At 38.5% G+C, this 24,897-nt stretch overlaps 1 long non-coding RNA gene across 1 annotated transcript in view; it reads right to left on the bottom strand.

Moving 5' to 3' along the window:
* Positions 1 to 18,071, bottom strand: part of LOC104686129 — an 80,060-nt gene extending 61,989 nt beyond the window's left edge. Inside the window, exon 1 of the long non-coding RNA XR_002044444.3 lies at positions 16,920 to 18,071. This is a non-coding gene — a long non-coding RNA (uncharacterized LOC104686129). The remainder of the gene's footprint in view (positions 1 to 16,919) is intronic.
* Between the last annotated feature and the right edge of the window lie 6,826 nt (positions 18,072 to 24,897).

Genomic DNA, 24,897 nt, shown 5'->3' with positions numbered 1-24,897 from the left:
TGCTGACAGGCATCTGTCTCCCAGAAAACTTAGGAAGACAGATATTTCTCCACTATTAATCTGAGTCTCAGGGCTGCTACAAAATTCGCTATTGCCTCAACTACTTTCAGGTCATGGTTCATTTTTAGGCACTGTTCCAGGCTTTTGTGGACATAACTGAACTTAAAACACCAATAAAAGATGGGAATTACAAAGTGGTGGTTTCTGTAGAAAACACTGCATGGAACATATGATGACCTTATCTTGTTTTTCTCTTCTGTCTCAAGGTTTTATGTCCTTTCTTCATCATGTTGATTGTTAGGTTTGTAAAGAATATCCATGCAATTTTTCAATACTTTTATTTTTGGTTTAAGTTCATATGTTCAATGACAAGGGCAATAGCTAACAGCTGAATATTTTCTTACGGTTAATGGATTCTTATTTGGTTTCCCATTTTCTATTTTGCATATTAGTTCAAAGTACTATGATGCAGTAACAACTATGTTTAGCTCAGTTTTACTAGCCCTGTGCCTCCCCAGTCTAACAGCTGACTTGCCAGCAGACCAATTAGGAAAATCTAAAAATAAGATGAGAAATTAAAAGGGAGGGGAAAAAGATCTGTATATAGTTATCTGCTGTGTGGTAGAGTTCTTACTGAAAATTCTTGCTGTAATTCTACCTCAATCTCCATTATTAGTACATAAGCTAAATGCATCCCACAAGTACAAGAAAAAAAGCATAGAAACAAGACACAAAACAGCAGATAAGTGATACCATCTAGGATTATTTTGCCTTATAGAAGCCTGTCACTCTGGGCTGTAAGGATTTCCTACAGACACCAGCCCAGGCATACAATTTGAAATGTCTAAATCTAGGTGAAATTTAAATTTTACTTCAAAATGTGACTGAGGCTCTAATATACCTCTTCTTCAAAGCACAATCTCAATGATCCATGGGGATACATCTAGAGCTACTCAACAGGAAAAAACAGTTGAAGTAAGGATCAGATGGACCCCCAGCTGCTGTGACTTCAGATAGTGAATTTGTCTTTTGAGGTGAGGTGTCTGACAGCATGAGGGCCAAGGAAGGGGGCTGGAAAGGAAGACTGTTGGTACACTGGCTCCGTGCACCTTCAGGAAACCTGTGTGTGGTGCTTAACAATGAGGTGTAGCTGACGTGCCAAACACAGAGCTTCAGTCCAAGGATATTGACAAACTTGAGGCCTGGGCCAATTGAAACCCCATGAAGTTCAACATAGGAAGCAGCAAGTTTTGTACCTGGGGCAGAAAGATCACGTGTGAGTCCAGATCCAGCTGGAAAATACGGGGGGGTTTTAATGAACGCAAGGTTGAAAATGGGACAACAGTGAACTCTCACCACAAATAAGGAAAACTGAAACATCAGGAAGTCAAGGCCAGAATATCATGGGAACTTATAATTGTCCTTTATACAGTGCCAGTGGGGCTATGTTTGGCACAATCTGCCAAAGTTTGGGCTCTCCCCAGTTCAGGAGGGGTGTAAAGAAACAGAGCAGGGTCCAGAAAAGATCTGTCAAGATCATTCACACATATATAAAGAAAAATTCATCCTCGGAGATCTTGGAGACTCCACCAGACAATAGCATGGCTGACTTTATCTGTTGCTGCCATTTGTCGTGCTCCACATGAGAGATTACACTTGATGTCCTATGGAGGTCCCTTGCAACCCTTGTGTCTCTGATGCCATGATCCTGTGAGTTTATTTGCCTGTGATGCAGATGACCTGAACTTTAGGTCTTTGCTGGCCTCAGGGTACTTGAAAAAGTAACTCCTGACTTGTTTTTAAGCAAGTGCTGTTAGCTGCTCTCCAAACATCCCATTGGATCTTGGTCAACATTCAGGAAACACAGAGAAAGGAAGAGAGGGAAAAAGAAAGACAGTGACAGAGCAAGAAGACACCAAAGTCAAACCCCTGTCCTGAGTTTCCACTTTCTAGAATCATGGGATGAAAAGCAAACAGAATCTGGAAGAGGAATTTAAGGCAGATGATACCATGTCCCATTGCAGCTTGGACTACTCTTCAAAGTGAGCAGTATTAGTCCCTGCCTGACACTTTCATGACTAAACTCCAATATAAGCATAATTTAAGGAGTATGAAAATATCCCAAAGTTTCTAGTCAGTGAACAATTGAGGATGAAAAACCTTAAAGATTGCTGATAGATAAATCAGCAGTGGAAAGAATGGAATTGAAAGAGGAAGATGTAATTTTTGTATTTGTATTTGTAAGGATGGTGAAGATTATAAAGTGGAAGGGGTTGTAACAGATGAGAAAGAATAACGAAGAGAGAAAGCTGGAGGGAAAGAGGCAAAAAGTTGTTGCTAAAACAGAAGAAAAAGTGAGATTAAAAGAAGACTAAAGCTTCAGTGTCATTAGCAGGAAATGTAACACAGAGTGATGGTAAGAAAATAAAAAAAAGTGGGGAGATCTCCCCAGATCTGGACAGATTCTTTAAATGATAAATTAGTGTTCTTTGTAGAAACAGAGGAGAGGACAAGATACTTTCTATAATGGAGTCTAAAGGCAGTGAGGCATGAAGGACCTCAGATATCATCTTGCCAAGAAGAAATGCTTGACTGAAGAATGGCAGAGTAAATTAGAGTTCTGTAATTCTACATGGTAATGAGATTTTTTTACAAAGGTGTACAGCAACACAAAAACAGAAGCAAACACAAAATGTTTGAAGATGAGCCAGCAATGGAGATTAGTGAAACAGACAGTGGAAAAGAAGAGATGGGCAGGCAGACCTGAAGACATGCCAAAAGTACAGATAAAAAAAGGCCCAAAACCGTCTTGACAACAAGATCAATAGGAGAAAGAACAAGGAGCAGAAGACAAACAGAGGCATTTAAATCCTGGAGAGTTCTCAGACACTGCCTGAATATTATTCCAGACCAATGACCTGAAGGTGGGTTCATTCCCCTGCTCTGTCAGTCTTTAACTGTTTTGCTAAATCTGCCAGAACAGAGATCCACTTTATTCTAATTGAGGTACTGGGATGAAAATGAAGTGGTACAAAGACAGCAGATAGTCCTCTAAAACTACCTGTTTCTCTCATCTAAAGTGATGAAAGAGGTCTAGGATTTGAAATAGTGACTTACAACATGTATAAAGATAAGACACTGCTGCAACTAGAGCATTCAGTAAATGTCCCCAAGATATATATCAATTATCTAGCTTTGGAACTGCAAGTCTAGTTCTGACCCCAGAACTCTGTGTTACCATAAAACCTCAGTATAAGGCTAAGTATCATAGAAATTTGCCTGTGCTGCCTCTACCCATGCCAACTCTTTAGAGCAACTCAACAGTGCCTCTACATTACAAGTATCATAGCAATGTGCTAACCAATAGCTTTAGAGGAAATATAGTCAGTATCCTGTCACTAATCCCATAAGACACACTGTAAAAGCATGAAATTAAAATTAATTAAAAAAGAAAGAAGTTACAGCGGTGTTAAAAGATTTTTTAAAATTATATTATTTATAACTTAATCACTGGCTATAAAATCAAAACTCTGGAGTTGGACAAAACTCCCAACTTTCTCTCCAAGTGCAGAGCCAGCATTCCATCCCCAAGCATTGCACATATTTATCTCACCACATTCCACCCAAAAGTGGAATCCAGTCACTTTACCGAAAATCTTAATTTCAAGTGAAATACAAGTGTGTTTTTAAATATTAACTGTTCACAACCACAAATTCCCAGATGGTAAGCAGTTGCAAATAGAAAAGGGAAAGCTTGCAAAGCATGGAAAAAATGCTCTCTGGCAGAGCTAAAAAATTATAGGAACTGGCTTGCATTTGCTATACTTTTTCCAAGATGTAAAAAGAAGCCAATAGATGGCTGCTTGCCATTTGTCATAACCCATTTCAAATATGTCTTCTCATTACCTTTTTTCATACACTTTTCCTATCCCTCTTTCCTTCTTATCTTCCATAAAAAATCTCTACTTCTTCTCAGGAACTGTTATTGCAGAAAGATTTTCCAGGTTTTAGTATGTCATTGGAATATTATAATATTGGACATAGTGTAGGGGTCTCTCACAGCTTTGCAACACATGCTGACAAAAACAGGACTGAGTTTGATTTATTTGTCTTACTGCTCTGAATTGTCAGTCACTTTAAAGTGACTTTAAAGTGTCACTTTAAAGATACTATGACTTAGATTATTGGAAACCAGTTCTCTGGCATTAGTCTTCAAATTATATTTGGTTTTGTCATTCAAAGTTTAGACATAGCAAACATGGAGGGCCTTGATGAATATTAACTAATTTATAAATTACTTAAATATTAACTACTACTAACTAATTATTAACTAATTAATGAAAGCATTAAAAATATTAACTAATTTATAAATTACTTAACCTATTAAGGTGCCTAAACAGGGAGGTCTAGAGGCATCCAAGTATCCTTAAAGTATCCATAAAGTATCCTTCACCCTGGCTCCAGGCGCATTTCCAAAAGGATACAGGTTTCTCATGTCTCCTATGTCATATATGCTGGGCCCTTCTGAGTATCTGAGGTACCCTAAGGAACCTGAGGTGGCACAAGACATTTATGGTTTGATGAATGAACTGTGCCCTGATCATAGCTCCATTGAGATTTTCTAAGCTGATCAGGAATCAGTGATTTTCACCTTCCAGTTGCAAAGCTACCATGACTATACACAGTAAGAATAAAATCATGTCTTCCACAGAAATGGTTCTAATTCATATTAATATTACAATTATTAGTTGGATGTTTGAGATTGTTTTAAAATTCTAATATGCATCCTTTCCCCCTTCTTTATCCTTCTATCAACTGATAGTTTTCTGAACTCTTAAAGAATACATTCTCTTGTTTTAAAGAGAAACAAATTGGTTAAACCTATGCATAAATAGTGTCTGGGCCAATCACCTAGCATCCAACGATGCAGAGCTCCAAAGATGAAAAGCAAAGTTACTATATGCAAAAGACTTCACAAAATTATGTACAGGAACTTTTTAATAAGTACATTATTCCGCGGAAACACTTTAAGTTCATTCCAGCCCTTACAGCAAATGGATTGAATTCTGCATATACCCTTGTACAAACAGGATAAAGCTCCCTTTTCTCACCCTTTAGGGCAAAGGATATTGGATCTTAAGGCCATAATATCTCTGTGCATAGGAAACTTATTACAAGTCCTGGGTCTGGTCCAGACGTATATTTTAAGGAAACCATTCATTTGGAGAGAAAAGAAGGAATGATATCCGTCTCAGATTGAAGTTTGAGGTTCTGATTTTTTTAGGTTTTCTTGTATTTCTAATGAATAGCAGCTGTTCAAATGTGCTCAGAAGGTAGACTGCTGAATAAGCTCCAGTGCCTGGGATTATTGGGCAAGGATCCGGGGACAAGGTCAAAGGGGAGATATAAATAAATATTTATATAACAGCTCCAATTGTTGTCAGTAAGGGATGATGGCTCAGCAATTCTAAAAATCAGCAAAGCTTTATTTAGGTGTCTGATATGAATATGAGAGACTGTGCACAGTCCAGATATAAACTATACTATGTAGCTGAAAAAAGTAATATAACTATGTTCATCTGACTTCTTACCTAGGTTATTGATTCCTGAAGACAATATTTCTGATTGCATGACACTGCTTTTGTAGATACACCCTTTATTTTAGAAAGGAAAGAAACCGCAAAGTACTGTACAGATATTAAAGATATATGTGTTTCCAAAACTTACTTTTTTTCTGAAAATCCATTTCAAAAACACAGATGCAGTGGAATTAAGACCTTTTATTTGATATCAGTGTTGGTGTTCTAAAGAAATGGTTACGACAACATAACTTTAAATCAGAATATATTCTGTGGATGCTGAAAGGACGTTTCAGTAGCTAAGAAAATAAAGCAGCCTGGCTAAAGATACCTTACTAAGTCTTATTGCTTTAACATTAGTGCACTCTCTACAGGTTTAGTCCAAATTTCTCATGCAGCCATCTTTGCTGTTACTTACTGAGTTCTGTGTACATACACTAGTACCCTCTACTGGTCTTAAAATTACTGTGGTGTTCAGCTAGTCTGAGGAGGCAGAGGCAAACCCCTAATAGACATCTGAATGATGAATACTTTTCTTTCTTCTGTTTTGATCAGGAGGTCATGATCTCTGTTCCAGTTAAAGGCATGACATTACTCAGTAATGTGAGGTGGTTTCTATCTGTCCTACAGTTCATTAAAATTGTGCATAAAAGCATGGATAGTGGAATCAACAATAAACCAGCACTGCTGGAAAAGACATAAAATACTGCACAGCTAATCACAGAGAAAATATGGCTCTTTGTTCTCTACATTCTTGCTGTCATCTGTTGTGCTGTTTTCAAGAATGTCAGATGTGAATTGATTGGCAACATCTTTCCTTGAGGGGAGCAAAGCTATATTTAATGTCTATGGTTTTTAAAATTCTATAGCAACCTATGAAATGCCCTGGAAATATGTAAATTCAATTTGACTCTAATTCCAGCTGAAGAAAAAAGCAGCCGTAACAAAAACGGTCCAAAAAGAAAATATGGCTAAAAGGAGCACCATAGACAAGAAAGCACTGAATTTCTCATAAGACAGACAAATAATTGTCCATATGAGGACTCTCATGTGCTACTTTGTACTGTTTGGCAAAGTTAGAGCAAATCATGCAATCATTGGATTCTACCAAAAAGCCCCACATTTTTCAATACATGAAATGACAATTTTGATCTTAAATGCTCCTACACACAAATATTCCCAAAAGGTTGCTAGTAAAAGTAAGTGGGCATGAACTTAGTTGTAATGATTTCCTAACATTAACCAATAAATAAAGCTATTTAAAACTACAGTTTCCAGAGAATGGAAAAAGGAGAGATAATTCTTACCCTGAGACTTTGAATATTCCCCATATTTCCAGTTTAGCCACTGAATAGGATGCTGGACTTCAGTAATATTTAATGTAGGATGATGTTGTGCACAGATCCTACAGTTCCCCATGGCTGAGATCCTCTAAAAATAAGTTCTGCTTTAGCAATGGCACACACTGAGAAACTTTTGAACCAAGAGGTTGACATGGCTTTTCAATGCTAATGCTAGAGGGTTCTTAGAGACCATAACTAGAGCTGCATCACCAGATACTGTTGCCATCAGGTTCAACTGAACCTAGTAAAGCTTGAGCACTAAAAAAACTGCTGTAGCTGGAGGGAGAGCTACACTGGATGTTGTTTCATTTGGGGTTGTTTGTTTTTTTTTTTCAAATCTTATTTGTTTGGTGTTTATAGACTGTTACTTTGCATGAAAGAAATACATCCAGAAACATTTCTGGTTTGGGTTATTTTTACTGAGCAAATGTTCTATATAATACTAAAGCCCTTAAAGAGATTTTTCCTACTATGCTTAAGCTTGGTTACCCATGGACTTTCTCTCCCTTTGTTTTCATACTTGGCCATGTTACAAAGGATCACAAATTTTATGTACACCAAGGAAACTTTTGAACAGTAACAATAAATTAAGAGACTGGACTTATTCTGAATGTTTGCTTTTTCAATCGTAAAATGAGAAGAATGATCTTTCCAAATGAAAAAATTAAAAAAGAAAATACTTTCTTTTTCTCTTGAAAAATGCTAAATGATTTTTAGCAGCTTTTCTTATCCAGCTAAATGGAAATGACCTTAACTGATTTCCAGCTGGTTCTCTGAGAAATTAAGATCTAAATAATTCCTATCTGCATGTCCATTTGAATGTGCCCTGTCTTTCCCTTTATTTCCCCTGTCCCCTTATCCAGTAACCTATTGAATTCTAGGCTATTAAAGAATATGTTAGAGGGAGGTGAATCATCCAAGCTATAGTATGTTCTTATATTTGCTATGAAAATAAGACAGTAAGATTAGTGTTCCCTGTCTGTGTTCCCCATCTGTGTTCCCCTTCAGAGAAAAGGGAAGGAACAGTAAAGAGGTAGTGGCTGGTAGGCCAGTCAGGAACATACATCCCTAAACTACTGACTTGGCACACTACCTCTTGCTCAGCTAGAGAGCAATAAAATGTGCTTAGGGGTTATGGTACTAAGTTGAAAGTATTGTGGGGGTGTCTGCTGGATTCACATGAGGAAGTGAAGCATTGTGTTTTAAGCAACAGGAGAGGTAGGGAGAGCGGCTGGTAAGAGGAGGCTGGTTTGCTTAGTTCTGCTTCTCAGTGAGTCATTGGAGAATAATTTCAGTTGTTTGCTGTTTTATTTTGTTTTATTTAGCCTGATTGGATCATACTTATTTTCAAGACTGAATTAATGATTAGGAATATTTCATTTTCTGTTTTATTTCCAGATTAGCCTGTTTGGATTGTGCCTTAGACTAGTGGGTAAGGTATGTTATAAGGAACAACTAATTCATATAAGAGGAAGAAACACCATTTTCCCTCTTCTTTCTGAATAGAGATAACCAGATACAGGAATCATAGAAGCATACAGTGGCTTTGGTTGGAAGTGGCCTTAAAGATCATTATTTCCAACTCCCCCTGCTATAGGAAAGGGCACCTTCCACTACATCAGGTTGCTCAGAGCCCCATCCAACCTGCCCTTGAGCATTTCCAGAGACGGGAAATCTACAGCTGTTCTAGGCAACCTGTTCCAGGATCTCACTATCCTCACAGAAAAGAATTTCTCTCTAATATCTAAGCCAATTCTACTCTTTTGTTTTAAAGCCTTGTGAAAAGTCCCTCTCCAGCTTTCTTATGAGCCTCCTTTAGGTCCTGGAAGGTTGCTATAAGGTCACCCTGGAGCCTTCTCTTCTCCAGGCTGAACAACCCAAATCTCTCATCCTGTCTTGATAGGAGAGGTGCTCCAGGGCCTCTGATCCTCTTCAAACTTTCTCAGACAGAATAGAAGGGACACTCTTCCAGAAGTAAAGAATGGAGAAAATAAAGCTAGAGAAGTACTTGGAAGAGAATTTCATCCAATCCACAGTACAAATATGAGCCAAATACACTTAAACCATTATTTAGAAAAATAGCTTTGTTGATTTAGTCTCAAAAGCCTTGGATGACAGATATCCCATTCCACATTCTGGAACAATCTTTCCTACTATATATATTACTTTATTCAGGAGAAAAGAACTGTCTCTTCTTCAATGCCTTGAGATGGTTTAGAAATAAAAACTTCTGAATTTTGGGTTCAGGCCAACTCTAATGTGGGATATCTAACACCTTCTATCCTTCTACAACAACAAATAAAAACAGAAGACAGACAGAGAGATAAACAGACAAATAAATGGCAAATGTTCTAATTCAGATAAAAGTACAAAACAACAGATAAAAGAAAAGAGGACAAGGACATAAATTAAACTACCATCTGCTGGAAATAACTTTTGGGAATATAGCTGTCAAGTCCTTTAAATTCTAAGCAGTGCTGCCATTGTGGGCATTTTTTTTGCCTAAATTGTGTGTCTACAACTGCCTGTGTGTTTCACAAACACATAAGAAAATTATAATCTTAATTAGATCAAGAGTGCAAAATGAAAATCAAGTTCCAACTATGAATGCTGGGAAACAACTTGAGATAGAGATCATGCTGGGATGATTCATTTGACAAGTTATATAATTTAAGTAAATATTGCTGGGTTGCGAAAGTAATTTTAAAGAAAATGCAGAGTTGGTAGTTACAGTTGCCCTAGGGAAAAAATATATGAGTGATATTGTCTTCATACTCCTACTCAGTCTACCCTTTGTGAAAATATTTATATTCCATGTTTTTCAGTCTTGGTTCACATGATATATTTTTAGTGTGTTTTGTTGAAAATCATGTATTTTACAAAATATGTAGAATAGATACACTTTTGCTCAAAACATATACATATATATGTAGATATCTTTACACAGAGGGATAAAGAAGAAAAAAAGAGAAAGTGTGTTATGAAAGCAAAGATAATCAGCTTCCCTGGCTTATGGAATGGAAACAGCAGAAACAATTTTATCCTGAGGTCTGAAAAAAATCTTCCCCCAGTTATTAATGTCTCAGCTAACTGTTTTCTACAAATTCAGAATGAATGTGTAAACCAGGCAGAACCATAAAAAATTTAACAGCTATTATAAACTTTCATGTGTAAAAATATTTGAGATTATACATGGGCAGAAGATTCAACTTGACTACTGTATCATAATTCTTACAGCATCCTTTTGGTAATGATTTTGTTTCTTATCAAATGTTTATATTTTATTTACTGCCCGTCCCTTTGCCCTGTCTTCCATGAGAGCCATTTCAGGTTTCAGGTGCTGAAACAGTTTCAGAAACTGCAGAAACAGTCCACATATAAAAAATGGGACAGAACTGTGAGTGACACACAATATTGCTGTGATGTCTCAGACAGAAAATTTATTTATACTGATATTTAGCCTTTATCCTGTCCCTTTTCAATCACTATCTGGAGATGACACTTTACAAATTTTATATTGAGTCATCCATTTCAGCAGTTGTATAAGAAAAAAAAGAACCCTTCAGTTCAGTATTTGTAATAGAATCACAAAATTAATAAATTTGTAAGTGAACAGCATATGATGCAAATAAACCTAACAGCATTTTCAGTAGGCTTATTTGTACTAGCTGGTCCTGGCTAGTCCAAAAAGAGATTTACTGAGTTGTGAAAAGATGGAAAATTTTGTGTCATAGTTTCTATTATAGAAAATCTATTAATTTCAGAAGTTTATAACAAAATTATAATAAAGTTATCATTCTGTTTGCAAATTACACTGCAGTCATTTGTTTTTATAAATATAATAATCTTCAGGGCAAGTGACAGGATTACTCTAAGATACTGCAAATAAAGAGTGGAAAAATTCCAAGTTTGTATATATTTGAATCATTTTAAATGGTACAATATCTTCCACAGGACATGAACATTAACTTCATTTAATTAAATGATAATATTTGTACAATCAGCATGCCAAAGTACCTCAAACTGCTCTATTGTGTGGGGCCCATGGCCCCTTTCATTCTAGCTGGGTTGAAAAGCTATAGACTATCTTTGAAACATATCCTTCTGTTTGATAAAAACTGTCCCAAAGCAATTGTTGTCACAGCTTAGAAAGAACCATAAGTAAAAATTGAAAAAGCAATGGGGAAAACAGCACTTATAAATCTGCCTCTAATGCCCATAAAACAGAGCAAAGTTGAGTGTCTCAGTCTAGCGAAGTAATCTTGCTAGAGGTGACCCTCACAGCATCAAGATGATTTATGTCATGAAGACACAAGCCTGCCTCCCTGGGAGACGTGTGCCCAGATGGTGCAGTCTTTAACGTGGTTGTATAAATTTGGAAAACAACTGTGTTAGCATAGTGCTGGGCATGAGCTAACGTGCACAGGCTTTTAATTCCAGGTTGCTCTATCTGGCTGTCCCAGGCCATGGGCGAAACCGATACATAACTGCCTCCAGCTGCTCATGAACATATCCTGTATGTGCATTTCAATGAAGGAGGGGGAAAAAGGAGAACACACCCTTCACAGCAAAACTTGGCTGTAACCAACTTGCTTTGATTGTCAGATCCCCTATTCAAAATAGCTACCTAGCCAGGTTTGTGTTTGGGCAATAAAAATTTGCACACCAGGCTAAGACCACAAGCCTCAGGGGAGCCCCCGTTGCCACAGACCCAGGTCCCAGAGAGGTGATGCCACCAGCATCTGCTTCTCATTAAAAACCACACAGCATTGTATGCTGCCTGTTTCTAACATTCTTAGGCAAACAGATTAATATATTTCAAACATTCCCATTTTCCAGTCTTCTGAAAAACTATATCCTGGAATAAACAAGGTTTAGTGTTTGATACAGGTGCACCCATTCTGGACTTTCAGTCTAATTCTCATAGAAGGAGGACATTTGGCAGAAAAGTCATGACTGTGTGCTCAAAAAGACAGCAAATTAAAAAAAATTGATTCTTTCTTATTTTCCTTTTATTTTCACATTTTGCTTTTGACATCTAGTTATGCAGATAATCCCTGTGGTGTTCTCTATCAAATAGAAAAGACATGTAACTGGCAGCATTGGTCAAACTGAAAAGCAGAGTACGCTTCAAAGTCTGTACATGAAGAAGGAAAGGTTCCTGTAGGATAGGACAGGACAGAACAGGATAAGGTAGTGAAGGCAAGGCAAGTCTTACTCCGTCCTTTAATGTTACTTATATTAGATGTCTATTTCCAACATTATTGTGATATATGTTCTACCTTCCATTTGCAGTAAAAACTAAATTGCTTAGTTAATTTCCTTCATATGAAATGCATTTCTATTGAAAAAAAAATTGGCGGGTTCATAGTTATGAATCTGACTTACCTAAGCGTCTGATAATTATGCCACTAATTTGAGTGGATACAGGACCAGATCCTTATTAACATGTGCTTTCTTATTTACTCACTGCATTTAAATTATAAGTGTCTGTAAGTGCCATCTATAAAGTTGTTCTGAGGGCATTTTGTGATGCTGTGTCACACTATTGCTTATCAATTGGTGCAAAAGTTATACAGAAGAGCAATATCAGGAAACTGTGTAATGTGTACCTAATAAAATCCAGACCATATACTAGGGAACTGCTTTCTCTTTGTAAGATTAGTTTTTCCTCATAAGAAAACTAAAGAAGTCCAGAAAGTGGACTAACCACAATGCAGTTCTCAAGAAAGTCATAACACATGGAGTTCATATACCTTGGAAGAAAGCAATGTGTAATTCCACAACCCTCTGCATCCCATCTAGATAATTTAATTCTCTGTCTGATGATCAAGGAATGACACGATAAATCACTAAGATGGCTGGTTGCTTTATAAAGTAGTTTATTTCTGGTGTATTCCCTCTAGATACTTGGATGAAAAATATTTCTTACTGAAATTGGATTTTAAGCTGTTCCCCCAGCTATTCCATTACATTCCTTTCTTCCTTTCCCTTATCCTGAGATAATTGGGTTTTGCTTTATTTTCCTTGCAGTTCTGTGTAATTTTTAAGGCCAGCTATGATCTAAAACATGGCAGAGAGCTGCCTCGTTTTTTTAACTCAAAATGGAGTATCTAATGCTTATAATATGTCTTCTTGCCACAACTAGTATCCAATTGCAATGGAATCCCAGAACTTTGTCTATAGGGTTAAACACAAAGAAGTTTTAAGATTAAGGGTAACTATGCCAAGACTTGGGACCCATCCACTTCAAAACACATGCCCAGGTGATGCTTCAATGGAGCGAGGGCTCAGAGCACAGGAAGGGTGATCTATCAGTGTAACGCACTGTTGCATGGCCCACTGTTCCCAGATCCAATGTACTTGCAACACAGGAACAAGACTTTGATTGACCACCTTATGGTGCTGAGTATGCAGAGGAAACAGAAGTGGTTGTTGTCACCTCTTGTACTGTTGTCAGCAGTACACTGCAGAGCAGTCAAAGCTGGGTGCTTGCATGTATATATCACAGGGAAGGTGAGTCTAGATTGGAAAAGAAATGTACAGGTTCTGCATCATACTCCAAGTGCTGTCAGAAGTGGGTACCATGGAAGAGAGAATGCAAAATACCAGTGTGATATCATCCAACAGAAAACCGTGAGAAAGTAACTACCTGATGTATGTCAAAATTTGATTCAGTTATTCCTCATGTTTCAGCAATGTTCAATAAATACCCAGCGACATCTTTAAAGTTCACAATTCATGATACTCGGTTTATATTTGGTTTCCATTAAATGCATGGACTGTTCACCTTTCCTATGCTGCCATCCCCTTGAAAAAGAGCATTAAGTGTTAAAAAATCACAGCTGCACCCGTCATCAGTCTTTTTAATCTGCATGTGTTTGAATGCAGCTTCCTTCCACCCCCTACACTTCCCCATTGCCCAGTTTCCTCTCAGATAACAGGAATCTGTACCTAACTAGAGAGAAAAAGAGAAAAGGGGCAGGCTGGACTGGATACATCTGATCACTCACATTATACATACCTGTATTAAATGCTGAATTTAATCACTGAGTACATTACACATATGAGAACACTGCATTAAGCAATAGAAGAGATCCATAAGAAGAAGATCCTTGAACAGATAGTCCACAAACATGGGTTTTCTGACAAGCTTAATCATGCCAATTATACCTGAACCATACTCCTTTTTTTTTTTTTTTAAGATGAAAAACATGACAAAACCAGAAATTGGGGTCTATTCTGCCATAGCAACACAAATCCCTATTAAAGTGAGGTGATCCTGGATGTATTGAAGCCATAATTGAATTTTTGTTGACATTAATGGGGACAAGATTTCACCAGCAAACATTCAGAGATCTGTAAGAGTTAAAAAAAAAAAAAAAGTTGTGAAAACACTCAAGCTTCTTATACTCTGAGTAATAAATAAGAGCAAACCATGATGCTAATCAGGTTTGACTTCTAAAATGCAGTGTTGGTGGAAAGAAGTTTTAAGATTAAAGAATCCACAATGAGGACTATTCAAACTAAAATATTTTATGGTGCTCTTAATTACTTTGGGTTTGGTTTTGATTTCAGCTTTTGTTCTCAGGACTGTCAGCTGCAGTAGTGGGTGCAGATAGTTTCCTCATAGGATGAGGACCTGGAAGTAGGGAATGATTGATCTTTTCTATATCACAACAATAGTTTAAGTGTTCTAAACATTACAGTCTGACTTTTCAGTTCTGAACCATATCTCTTGAATGAAAAAATGGTACTTGACATGGCAAGGAAACGGATTTACAAGTCCAAGAAAAAGTACAGATTTTTCATAACTTTACCAGTATCAATTTATAGTAACTAAAGGCTTTATATTGCATATATATGCCATAGGACTGCCACAGGCCTGGCGAGTTTTGGAGCCTTAATTGCACTCAGAAGACTCAGAAACAAAAACCCTGACATATTATCAAGTAAGCTGCAAAAAGACAAGAAGGTTGGGCAGATAAGGCCTCTCAAGGCTTCCATCTTCTTGGCTCATAAATATCCCTCCAGGTAGTCTGATGATGACCCTGTAGCTTGAAGGAGAGACTCTGCTAAGGAGCCAGGAAGGGCAATTTTAATCCATCAAATATATCTTCATTCCTGCAGTTTCAGCAAATCAAAACGTTCCATGGAAGCAATATTCCCTTAAAAAATTTCCAGTCGGTTGGAACGATGTTTTCATGCTACAATGCAAAATCATATGGACAATTGGTGTCCTGCCCTTGTACACACCTTTCTCCTCCATTTCTCTGCTCTCTTCCCAATCGGATGAGTTTAAAATCATAATAGAATGTACTCAGGTTTTATACTCTGTTTATCCTTAAATATTATTCTCTTTGACTTTTTGCTGTCTCTGTCATGAAACTGCTTAATCCAGTGTTTTGCCAGAAAAAATTCTACAGACTTGGAATTTTGGTCATGTTTTAGTAAGATTCTTAGTTTCAGGAACCCTGTACTACACTACCTTCTTACAGTATTTCCTTGTCTTCACTGTACTTTTTAAAAATACCTGCTGTATTAAGGTGACTTGCAAGATAGCCTAATGGAGGTTCAACTAAGCATGCAAGAGGCCATGTCCAATTCTTTGTACTGCCACTGGCATGTACCTTGGGCATTGGACATCTGTGAAACGGAAATGCCAGAAGCTTTATAAAGATGTTTGACAACAGTTTTTAAAAGTTTTTTCAATTGTTCGTAACAATTACATTATTAGTTTTCATCCTGTGCTTCATTAAACTACAGAGGTATCTAAATTACTTCTGTGAAGGCTATTTGTGAACAATAAATCTATTGCTGGTTGTCCAGAATTCTTCCCCAGCTTTCAGAACCTCCGTGAGAAAATTGCCATGATTTCAGAATAGGAAAATGTTAATTGACTCAGTTGTTTAGAGCATGGTGCTAGCCACACTGAGGTTGTGGGTTCAATCCCCACATGGGGCATTCACTTGAGAGTTAGATTTGATCATCCTTGCAGGTCCCTTCCAACCCAGAATGTTCTGTAATTCTGTGAAAAACTCTGAACAGAAAAAAGTACAATAATGTGTTCATTAATTCACAAACCAACCTCATTCAGACAGCTTCAGGCTTTTTTCCAACTTGGAGCAGATTGTTTAATATCTACATCATAGAAATTGCATTTCTGTTAGAATCAAAGACAAGCAAACACCTAAAATACCACTTATGAAAGAAAATCCAAACATTGATGGTGTGAAGCTTCCAATCTGAATGTTGTGTATCTGGTTTTCAAAAAAGGCTGGTCCAATGATTTCCTTAGTTCAAAGTAGAAATGAACCTTAAAAAAATAGGTTTAACTTTTATCTGAATATCTAAATATGACTTTAAAGCCTTGGCCATATTATTTTCCATTATGGAGACACCATAACACATCTAACTTCTCTTCATATATTTTAACACGCCAGAAACTATTTGATCCCTGGGAGGCAGCATGGAACTTCTTTCAGTCAAACAAATTGGAGAGCACTACTGCTAGGCACCCCTGCTCCAAGAAAGAAACTCTGGTATCAGGTCAAAATCCATCAATTCTTTATTAGTTCTTCCTTAAAGAAGAAACTCATTAGAAAGAAGCAGTTCTTATGAAAATCTTAAAATACAACCAGCCTGTTTGGCAGTGAGGGCTCTTAATAACTGACTTCTATACTTGATAGTCACAAGATGTGGAGTAGTTTTACTTCACAGTTAAAACTCATTGGGCCCACAGGTCAAGCCCATTCACCTCTTCAAAATTCTTATATTAGTTGTCTAGTTTTTATACTTTCTGTTGGGCTGAGCTATGTATTCACTCCCCCCATGCTGGCCTGCCTAACTCAGGAAGTCATTCACGTTCTTTTAAGGAACTCAGAGCTCGATACACTCAACTGCTGATAGTTGGTTATCTAAACCAAAGGTCACTCTTCAGTCCTCTTTTGTGCCGAGATAAAGTCAGCTTCTTCGCAACATTTGAGGTCAGTCTTACCTTGCATTCTTCACTGAACTTCACAGTCCCATTGTCCTTGCCCATCTTCTCTGAGCCTTCTCTCATTTTAAGGGTTTATTGGTCAGCCACACTCTTAAGGTGACTTAAAAGCATTTTTATATTATTGTTTCAGTAGCTAGAGGTTATAAAATGCAGTGATACCAGAAAGCTCCTTCTTTGCTCCAGGTGCAACTTAGTGCGTGCCAAGAGGAAGCAATTCAGCAGGCCAAGTGGGCTTCACCACCTTACTTAACTACCACTGTAAAGAGGCAGGATTCTGATTAAAACAGGCCTCACTGCCTGTAGGGCTAATTCCATACCCTTGGCAAAGAGCCAGTTCCATGCCTCTGGGTCGTTTAGGTTCTACAATCCATAAAAGATCTTGGGCAATTTTTTGACAAAATTTTCACATTGCCCAAGTGCAGAGAAGTTATTCTTCATGCAGTCTTCAAACAAGCTGACACAAGAGAAGCCTGCTTCGGTTGGCTCAGTTTATCTGTAATGAGCCGAAAAAGACAGAAGCCAATTTCCACTCTATAACTGGAATCAGCAGCTTATCTCATTAACTGTTCACAGTGTAGCTGCTATGCTTGAGGAAGCTGGATAATTCTCCCTTTCTTTAGGTGAAAACATGTTCACTGGAGCATTGTGAGGCTGCAATTTACCCTTAGTTCAAGCCTGCTATGAAGTAACTACACTACTATTTAGAAAAAAACTCATGATCACTTAGAGTTTTAATGGCATTTTTAGCTAAAAATGATTCTATCATTCCAAAACACTGTGATGATTTCCATTTGCTAGTCAAAGGTATTTAAAACCTTTACAATATCTGAAAGCATGGATAAAACTCTCAAGACACATCTGTGAGTTCCAAAAGCCACACTGAAACCAAACTAGCAATAAGTGTTTCTTGACTGATATCTTAGATGCCAAATTGTATTCTGGAAGCATTTTTTATAACAAGATTCCGAACTTTGAAATAGGGGTTTAGATTTATAACAGAAACAATTACAAAAGCAAGGCCAAGTCCCTGCATCTGGATTCAATGGTAGCACCATTGGTCTTGGAAGTTCCAAACGTAATTCTGTGTAAATAAATGTTAAAAACTTCTGTACTGTAGATACAGTGAAGGCATAATTTTTTTTAAGGAAATAAAAAGAAAGTGGTAATAATAAGCAAGAAATATTTTTAAATGTATCTACCTTTTCAGTAGGAAAAAACCATACTTATATTTCATTTTTCAGAACATATTTCTGAAAAGACTAGCCTAGTACTTTCAACTCAACTCTCCAAATGTGTTAACTCCTCTCCTAGATATGGCCTCTAAGTGTCATTTGGGCTATACTGTAGCAGAAAGCCTAGATTTTTTCTATGTCTACTTATCAGAGCAGCCACACGAAAAATACTGGTTTCTAATACTCTGGTCACTGGATATAATTTAACCATTCATATCAGGCAGATCTGTCTAATGCTGCACTACTACAAACATCATGAAACTGAATAACATACAGCAAAACATAAGCTAAATCTGCACTTATCTGTCCAGACATGCTGAGCATTAGGGAAACATATTTTCTCTTTGATCACATGCTGTTATGCTTTTTACACAACTCAGACACAAAACAATTACAACTGTTCATTCTGCAAATCTACACATAAGTAAATAAAAAAAAGCTGTTCATTGCTAAAATCATCTAACCTCTAAAATGATGTATTATTTTTGCTGCCTGCAGTTCAGTTCTTATAGAGGGCATTAAGGTATCTGTGGCCTATAGGAATATTTAAAAGATGGAGCAGAACGTATCTCGTGATTTCTCCAGGGTTTGTGGCATGCTAACACTCCTAGAGTGCTGTTAGTTGCCTGGTACTAACTGTACAAAGCCTGTTTCACTATGGCTACTCCAGTGTCAAGTCACCTGGGCATCCACTTCAGGATTCAAGGTTTGCCTTCAGCCGTGTAAAATCCAACGACTCTGAAGTGTTTCTCTGTCAGTTTTTGATACAGATATACAGTGTGAGAATACCAAAAAGGGTAGGAGAAGCACTTGTTTCAGGCAAGAAAATGTTTCCAAAAGCAGAGATGGATAAAAAGTGGAGCTGGAATAGCTGTCTGGTCAAAGAGGGAAAACATCATCCCTGATTAGTGCTGCTGAGGACCTTGTTAAGCTTCTGGGAATAGGTGTACATCAGGATAGCCTGTGTTATTAGGAGACTAAGTTCATTGGCCTAATAGTCATAGGGTTCCTAGTGAGGCAATGAGAAATGACTACACATTGCAGTGTTTCAAGTGTGCACCAAGAAAAGTGTCAGCAAGTCTTGGAGCTTAAAAGGAAGAGCCAAGTATTTGGGTTTAAGTTTCATTGGCAGAAGGGACTTGAACAGCTGAGCAGCAGTTTGGCAGCATTCTTAGAAGGACAGAATTTGTTCTTCAACTTGAAATGTTGTTCTTCAATATAAAATGAACAACACTGGCTGAGAAGGTTAAAACTGAGGAAGTGGAGGAACTTTTCATAATTTTCAATGCCAAATAATATAGTGCAAACCACAGTAAAGTGAAGGAGACTCATGTGGAGAATGTTTACTGCCCACTGCTACAGATTATTCTTTTTCTTTTTTTTAATACTTCTATTAAAGTTGAATTCTTCGCTGAGGAAAGAAAGCAAATGAAATAAAGTTCTCATCACCTCTTTTATTTCAGCTTTTTTTTTTTTTTTTTTGAAAAGAGGGAAGTATTTTTCTTTCCGTGGCAATTCTTTAGCTGACAACATAAAGAAGAAAATTTGGCACTGTTACGCTTCATTTCAAAGATGTGAAAGTGGCATAGAAAATGCCCAACAACAGTTTCCATGTTATTACTCCCAGGTTATTAACAGTCTGATAGAAATATCTAGAAGATAGAAGCTCCTCTTCACAACATTTCACTGGGAAAACAGAAATAAAATGAGAGGAATAATGAGATACTGGCATACAGTCAGAGGAAACTAAACCTATTTCTTTTAGTGGTATCTCTTACTACAGATCGCAGTAGATTCCTTCATTCATCCTTTTATTCACAGTACCTCTTTATTCCTTCATTTGTTAATACTTTAAGAGGCTACACCATTTCCTGCCCTTTTCCTTTGTCATTTAGAACACAAAGGTAAAGCAGCACTGCATCTCTTGAGGTAACAAGAGGAATGAACTTGACCCATGGGTTTTCATCCAAGTCACCCCTCAGATAAGCCAGGTACAAATGGGCTACACTGGTTTGGGGGAAACTGAAGAGCCATGTGTAGCTGTGGCAGTGTATACAACACTTGTCTGTCCTGTGCTCAAACGTCTCCGGATGCAAGTCAATCCAGAGATATGTGATGGGCAGAAGTGTTAGCCTAGTGCTGTGCTCAAGCAAACAAACTCTGCAGAAAGGCAGACATGGGATCAAGCTAACACAGCTATACAATCCCCGTCTGGAGCTTCCCTGCAGACACAGACAGTGGGCTCCAGCCACCCACCAGACATGCCCAAAGGCACTGGAAGCAAGGACAGCCGTGTGACATTTTTGTTTGCACTGGCACAAGAAACAGTTCTGTTTTGCTGATGGCAGCTGAGGGCCCACCAAGGCTGTAGCAGACCCCTAACACCATCTATTACTGACTCTCTGCCTTCCCTGTTGCCTGTATTTTCTGCATACCTCAGTGAGTCTTGGCCTATCGCTGCTTTCCTTCCCACACTGCTGACCCTCATTTTTTCTTCATTTCTTGTTAATCAGCATTTACTCCAATTACTTTGTGATATAACTGGTCAGGCATTATAGCTCAAACACATGAAAGATCAAAAGTAAATAAAGGAAATACTGACACTGGCAGTAGACCCAGCATGCTCTCCCAATACAAATACTCAGTGCCTGAAGACAAGTAGTGAGCAAGTCATGACAGCACATGGTTGTTATTTCTGTAAGTTAACAGTTTGTTTTTCTGCATCATAAAGTTGAATGCAGTCCATCAACTTTTCTAGAACTCTTCATTTTTCTGCTGGAAGTTAAACAAGGTCCTAAATCATCTGCAAAAATTTATTCCACATTTGCTGCCAAGTGGTAAAAGTAAATAGTTAATTTATTACCAGCTCCAACAGAAGGCATTTAAAAACTGCTGCTTTTTCACATGTGTGTCACTCATGGGATTTTTCAGTCTTCTGGGCTTCCTCTTTCTGCTCTTTTGGAGACAGCTGTCAGGGAAGTCAACCTGTCCATCAGGTTTATTCATCAGTAGGACTGTGACAGTCTATTCCTCTCTTTGTTGACCCATAGCAAATAGAATAATTCAGTTTCAACTTTAAAAAAGTTTGTCCTGTTTCGCAAACAGAACCTCATGGTTCTCCCTCCTTCCTGTATGAGGCTGCTTGACAAGAGAAACTGAGAGAGAATCCCAACTCATCACTATGAGAAGGATGACACTGGACAGAGATAATAGGGGAGGAAAGAAGCCAGGAAGCTTAATTCCACATATAGGTATTCTTTCAGCAAGAACCATGGGATAAAGCAGTACACTTTGATATGCCAGGAAGCAGAAGCTGGGGCAAGAAGAATAATCATAGACAACTCAACAGGTTGAGTTGGAATGGACCTTAAAGATCATCCTTCTACCAGACCACTTTACTCAGAGCCCCATAAGACCTGGCCTTAAAATCATACAATAGAATCATCAAAGCTGAGAAAGACCTCAAAGATCATCAAGTCCAACCTTTGACCAAACAGCACCATGCCAACTAAACCATAGCACTAAGTGCCATGTCCAGTCATTTCTTGAAGACTTCCAGGGATTGTGACTCTATCACCTCCCTGGGCAGCCTGTTCCAACACTTAACCACCCTCATCAACTCTTCAGGATGTCCAATCTGAACCTACCTGTGCTGGTTTGGTCAAATTTAAAAATATATCCTCTGAGAGAAGGCACAACCACCCCTCCCCCACTAGGTTCGGGAAAAATAAATTTTCCTCGAAGGAAAGTGAAAGAGACAAAAACTATTTATTTAACAAATGCACGGGAAAAGGATAATAATGCTAAATAATAAAACCCCTTGCCCTGCTGAGAGAAACCTGGGAAAATTTCAGAGTCCTTCTGTCGATCTCTCTCTCCCCCTCCTTGGAGCTGGGACGGGGTGGTGGGCCCACCTCCAGGGCCAAGGCCTCGGTGGAAAGTTCTCCCAATGTATTCTGATGTTGAAACCGTCCAGCAGAGAGAAAAGGGAAAAAAAACAAAGTCCTAGGAAAACGAAAAGTTCATCTCTCTGAAGGAAAAAAGAGCTGAGGAAAAAACTGCCGAAAGCTGGCTGGAAACAAAAGCAAGCAGGGCGCTTCCCTTCCCTCCTGCTCTCCTGCCACAGCTGAAAAAAAGTCTCTATCTCTGTGTGACCTTGAACAAGCTGCAAACTGCTTTGAAAAAGTTTTGCTCAGTTTTTCCTTCCCCCTCTCAGGCTCAGTTTAAAGGCATAGAAAGGTACACAAATTAATTTCTGGGCATGGGGTAGCGATATAGGATACACATCATAAAGTCACCCCAAGACACTACCATAGCACAGCTTGAGGCCATTTCCTCTTGTCCTGTCACTGGTTGCCTTGGAGAAGAGGGCAACTGTCACCTTGCTGTAACCTCCTTCCAGGTAACTGTAGAGAGTAATAAAGTTTCCCTTGAGCCTCCTTTTCTACAGGCTAAACACTCCATCCATCACATGACTTACCCTCCAGCCCCTTCACCAGCTTTATTGCCCTTCTCTAAACAACCAGCACCTCAATGTCTTTCTTGAAGTGAGGGGCCAGAACTGGACACAGCACCTGCAGTGCGACCTCACCAGTGCTGAGTACAGAGGGGCAATCACTGCCCTACTCCTGCTGGCCATATTATTTTTGATACAGACCGGGATGCCATCAGCCTGGGCACTTGCTGGCTCATGTTCAGCTGGCTGGTGACCAGCACTCCCAGGTCCTTTTTCATTGGGCAGCTTTCCAGCCACTCTGCTCCCAGCCTGTAGTGCTGCATGGGGTTGTTGTGCCTTGAACACTTCCAGGGATGGAGTGTCAACAACTCCTCTGTGCAACCTGTTCCAGGGCCTCATCACACTCACAGTGAAGAATTTCTTCCTAATATCCAATCTAAATCTACTCTCTTCCAGCTTAAAGCCATTAAGAGCAGCTAAACCATGGAAAAACAACCCCAAACAGGAAAATCTGAAGGCTAGGAGGAGATAAGTTGTCTGAAGAAGGGTATAGAGAAGAGCCCTTGCAATGGGCAGCAACATACTGGCAGTGCAGCTGCAAAGAGAGAAACAGGTAACTGGCTCCTAGAAAACCCAAACCTGCATTTCTGAGAGAGCAGTCATGCTGCGATAGTTTGCCAAAACCCTGCTTTGATGTTGGCTCTTACTGAAGGTAGAAGGTAACTTCTCAGCCTGTGAGCTAACCAACCATAAGGACACTGGTAATGATGGAATTTTCCCTCAAACACTGCCAATCTGAACAAAGTGAAGGCATTCCACAATTAGTGAAATACAGTGAAAATAAGAAAGACAGTTCTCTCTAATATTACAGTTTCTGAAACTGTCATGCTTGACTTACCCTTAGCTGCCTCCCAGTCCTGTCAAAAAGCCTGTCATTTGCTGCCACCTACAACAGGTTCTTGTTCATGTGAATAGTCTTTTATCTTCAGACTAACTTTCAGAAATGGCTGTATCAGAGACTCACTTGCTGCTCCCTACAGTTCAAGTATTTCTACTTGGTTTCCCTTGTTCCTTTGAAATATTTTCCTACCACTTTGTAAATTCTGTGTAAACAGCAGGTACCACAGCTGAAATGGCAAATATCAGTGACACGGATGATTTCCTTCACCATTTTTTTTGCTCTGCCTGTCCCTATCCACTGTGTAAAAACTTCAAACAGTTTGTAAAGATGTTTTCCAACCATTTACCGCACCAGATGCCAGACAACCTAGCATCAGAGAAATTATGCTGATGCAGCAGCTGTCTTATCTAGACACTAGTAAGTGCCTCTTCTTGAAATATAGCTGAAACCTCAAAGTAAAAAACTGAAAAAATAATGGGACCATGGGGCTGTCCAAGCACATGTAGCATCTACAAGTTTCATATCACAATCTTTTATTGCTAACTCCCTAACTGTAAGTACTACACATCAGTTTAAAAAATCCTGTCCTTAATAGTTTTCTTTCCCATAATTTCAATTAAAGAAATTGTAAAACTTTGCAATAAAGTAAACATATATATTAGATCTGGGTGTGCTTTGTTGTCAAAGTAGTGTGGTTTTAACTTGTGAACTGTTGATGTATTTACTGTTAATACAGAGTTGATACAACAATATGGGTCAGTATTGGCATTTACTTGGCTGAAAAAAAAATTATGCTGAAGATAGTGAACATCATGTTAGTAGTGTTATTTCTAAATGTCTGCAATATCTTATACTTGCATTTATTTAAGTGTAGCTTATATGGTGCTGTGTTTTAGCTTTGTGACCAAAGAAGTGTGGAAAATACAAGGATGTTTTATCTTACTGCTGATCAAGGTTCGTGTGGTGTTTAGGTGTTTTCTGCTTCTCACACTGTCCCATCAAGAGAGCAGGCTGGGAATGCACAAGGAGCTGGTAGGGGACACAGCTGGGACTGCTCCTTGGATCAGTCCCCAACTGATCCAAGGGATATCCACCATATGATGTCATGCTCAGCATATAAAGCTGTGGTAGGAGGGTGGAAGGGGGGGATGTTTGGAGTTACAGCACTTGCCTTCACAAGTCACTTTTAAGCATTTTAAGTGACTTAAAAGTCACTTTTAGGCTTTCCTGAAGGTGGCAGAACACCTGCCTGCCCATGGGAAGTAGTGAATGAATTCCTTGTTTTGCTTTGCTTGCACTTCACCTATCAAACTGTCTTTATCTCAACCCACAATTTTTCAAACTTTTCCCCTTCTGATTCCCTCCCCCCATATCAAACTGGGTAAG

This window comes from Corvus cornix, chromosome 1, assembly GCF_000738735.6.
Source record: "Corvus cornix cornix isolate S_Up_H32 chromosome 1, ASM73873v5, whole genome shotgun sequence".
Taxonomy (NCBI): domain Eukaryota; kingdom Metazoa; phylum Chordata; class Aves; order Passeriformes; family Corvidae; genus Corvus; species Corvus cornix.
Note: the sequence above shows the minus strand (reverse complement) of the source record. Positions and strands in the feature narration are given on the sequence as shown.